This window comes from Saimiri boliviensis, chromosome 1 (genome assembly GCF_048565385.1).
Source record: "Saimiri boliviensis isolate mSaiBol1 chromosome 1, mSaiBol1.pri, whole genome shotgun sequence".
Classification (NCBI taxonomy): Eukaryota; Metazoa; Chordata; class Mammalia; order Primates; family Cebidae; genus Saimiri; species Saimiri boliviensis.
In genome coordinates this window covers 162124112-162128357 of record NC_133449.1, presented here as the reverse complement: position 1 = coordinate 162128357, position 4246 = coordinate 162124112, and positions in this window count along the sequence as shown.

Below are 4246 nucleotides of genomic sequence, written 5' to 3'. Positions count from 1 at the left end.
TAGAGCATACTAAGTAGATTCAAGAAAGACATGTATTTTTTAAAGTGTATTTTTAAAGATAAGAAAACACAGTGCTTGAAGAGGAAAATGTACTATATGGTTATTAACAATAGATTAGACAATGCAGAAAAAAAGACTGGTAAACTTGAAGACACAATATTAGAAATCAACAAAACAAAAATAGAAAATATATCCAAAGGATTATAAATCATTCTACTACAAGGACACGTGCACACGAATGTTCATTGCAGCACTGTTTACAATAGCAAAGACCTGGAACTAACCCAAATGCCCAACGATGATAGACTGGATAGGGAAAATGTGGTACATATACACCATGGAATATTATGCAGCCATCAAAAACGATGAGTTCACGTCCTTTGTAGGGACATGGATGAACCTGGAAACCATCATTCTCAGCAAACTGACACAAGAGCAGAAAATCAAACACCGTATATTCTCACTCATAGGTGGGTGTTGAACAATGAGAACACATGGACACAGGGAGGGGAGCACTACACACTGGGGTCCGTTGGGGGGAAATGGGGGAGGGGCGGGGGGTGGGGAGGTGGGAAGAGATAGCATGGGGAGAAATGACAGATACAGGTGAGGGAACGGAAGGCAGCAAACCACACTGCCATGTGTGTACCTATGCAACAATCTTGCATGTTCATCACATGTACCCCAAAACCTAAAATGCAATTAAAAAATATATATATATTCTGAAGAAAAAACAGGAAGAGAGCAATAGTTGTGGGACTTCATGCAGCTGGTGAAAAGGATGAAAAAATGTAGAAAAATAATGGAAATAGTCTTAATTTGATAGAAACTATAAACCCATAGATACAAAGATCTTACTGGATGCCAAGCACAAGAAACAGCAAAGACTATAAAATCCTTTTTTCTTAAGTTCCATCTCTGCATTTGTGTCTAACCATTACTCTCATTTCCAAAAAATATACTTTAGTTCTTGTTTGTTTTATTTCCATGGGATTCTTTATTCTTAGAATGCTGATTATCCCTTCAAGTGCTTCATTACCTTCTAATAACGCTCAGGGCCAGGTCCTTCGTGGCTCCTGGTCATGACCGTCTCCGCCGGACCTCCACCCTACTTCCAAGTGAATATGGTCTCTTTAGTGGTTCTCTACTTATAGCTTTAATTAAATTGTTTTTTTTTCTTCTGATGCCTGTGAGCTTCTCTTTCTCATCTTTAAAATACCAATAAACAGTAGGCTCCACCCAGCAAGCGTTTGAGAAAAAAAAAGAAGAATATGAGCTCTGTGAATATACCTTTGTCATTACAATATTTTCAGCATCTAATAATACCTAGAATAATCAGTGTTCAATTATTACTTCAAAGGAAGAAAGGACTTTTTACTGGTTCACATTGGTAAAATCAAATGTTGTCCATGTAAACTCTGTTTTGCACATGGAGACACAGTACAGAAAAAAGATCCATGAGTTACATCCTAGTGTATATGGACCTGGGTTCGTATATATGTTTGTGTGTATGAACATGTAGATTTGATGGTGAGAATCTATACAAATAATTCATGAAATAAAAAAGATAATTTCAGATATTAAAAGATATTATGATGACAATAAAACATGTTGATTTGGGTTGGAATATTTTAAATGGTTAGGAAAATCTTTACTGAGCCAGTAATACTTGAACTGTTACTTCTGGAAAGAAGAAACTGGCCATTGACATTTCTGGGACAGGAGTTTTCCAGGCAGAGGAAATAGTAAGAACAAGAGTTACAAGGTAAACAGCGAATGAGATGGATTTGAGAAAGAGAAGAACCCAAGTGTGCATGGCATATACATACAAGGACCAAAATCAACCTGTGAATTTCTTGTTAAGATTAGCAAGTGAACAAGACCAAGTAACAAGTAAACTAAGTAAAACAAACCACAAACCATCATGCATTGGATGACTAAAAGCAAGAGGTTGAAGAAAATAGCCCCTCAATTCATATGCACCTTGATGTCTAGAGTTTCAAATTCAGTGATTATTGAGAGTGCCCTCTTACTTTGTCCAATAAATCCCTTGACTTCAAAATTCCTCACATCAGCATTTTAATTTTCCTGGTAGTTGTGACACCAAGCCTTACCAATACTGTGCACAAATTGTGCAAATCATCCTATAGGTTACTGCAAAATGAAAGCTCTCTGACCCAAGGCTCTGCTGGAGGCAGGTCTAACATATGCAAAATGGAAGATGATGACTTGATCACAATTAGCACCATGTGCTAAACAGGGGAAATTCTGGGTGTGTTACTTGTAGTACATTTCATTCCACCTAAACATTACTTTTTGACTATTGTTCCTGTATGTTTAAAAAGGCCTGAAGTTCCTTTGGTTCTGGTATCTCTACTTTTTGGGGAAATGCATTACATAATTCAGGTGGAGAATATAGCTGACTACCAAATTTACAGGTATTTAGATTCATGCATATAGCCACCTAAAATACAGTTTGTGGAATGTCAATAGTGAACTCTGTTAACGTATTTTCTATAAACCATGCACATCTCATTTACCAAGAAGCCATCAGGTACCCTTCTGCTTTTTATCAGTGTGGCCTGTTTATTCCTCTTTGCAGGTGAGTGTTAAGGAATTCTGGACAAGACTGGTCAATGATTGAAGCTGTAACATGATTGTTCTATGATGATGATAAAGATGGTTAATCATAGTGACTACATCTCACACTTTTAATTTAGAAAAAACTTTTGTTTATATATTAACTCCTTTAATTTTCACTATAATACTGTGGGAGAGATAGCTTTATCCAATTCGAAAAACAAAGTTATATGTCAAAATAAGATCTGCTCTAGGTCAAACAGTCCTCTTAATCTAAGAGTCCCAGGATTCACAGTTATGTTCCCCTTAGTAGACCACAATTAACAACATGCACTTACCAACAGCTGCGTCTTCAAAAAGTAAATGTATATTGAATCAAAAATTCTTAAGCCATCTTTGATAAATTGTCTAAAGAGCTTCAACCACGAGAATTTTGCTGAGATCCTCTCATTTTATGAATAGCTGTCATTATTTTTTACCCTCTAGGTAGGCAAAGTGAAGAAATGATTAGATAGTTAAGTATGTAGAGAAAGAGAAAAGAGAGAGAGAGAGAGAAAGAGAGAGAGAGACAGAGAGAGAGAGAGATTAACATTAACTTGCATGACATATAGCTTAAAAAGGACAGACACCTTGGGTCATTTTACTCTGTTGCTATTGTTATTTCCACCACATATAATGACTACTGAAAGAAAAGCCTTGGTCTATAATGTTACTTCGAGACATGTGAAACACATTATCCCCTTTCTTAAAATATGTGGGGGTGATGAGCCTGCTCCAAGCCAGGATTTTGAGCTTACTTTCAAATGTGAAGGAGAGTAAAAATGGAAGATAATTCTACAGGTGAGAAAATGTCCATTATTATAAGAAAAATTAAATGTTTCAATTAAGATAACTGCAGCGACTAAAAAAAGTAGTCAAAAAGCTTTCTGAAATGATTCGGAACATAGGTACATAAAGAGAGACAGAGCAATCTTACTTCATGCAACCAAGAACACCTCGTAGAAATAGACGGTCTCTGAAACCTCAGAGTATGAACTTGATGAGAGTGTACTTTTTTACTGAAGTACCCTGACCTACAAGGCACTCAGCAATATTTATTATTGATATCGTTATTGTAATATATTAGCAGTATTGGAGTTAGAAAAAATCATGGGGAGGACAGAGTGTTTAAGAGGCAATTGTTTAGGCAAAATACAAATGCATCTATTGTGACCATTTGTTATTTGAAACTTTACTACGTTGAGTTCCATTAATGAGTATCTGCATGTGAAAATAACGTCCATCAAGTTTACCTATTTTGATAGTGATAGAGTAGAATATAGCAAAATGGTAATTGATTAATCTTGATGGTGTGTGTATTGGTGTATTGGTCCGTTTTCATGCTGCTTATAAAGATATACCTGAGAATGGGTAATTTATAAAGAAAAAGAGGTTTAATGGACTCACAGTTCCACGTGGCTGGGGGAGGCCTCACAATCATGGCAGAAGGCAAATGGCATGTCTTGCATGGTGGCAGATAAGAGAAGAGAGAATTAAGCAAAAGGGGTTTCCCCTTATAAAACCACGTGATCTTGTGAGAATTATTCACTAACGCAAGAACAATATGAGAGAAACTGCCCCGTGATTCAATTATCTCCCACTGGGTCCCTCCCATAACACATGGGAA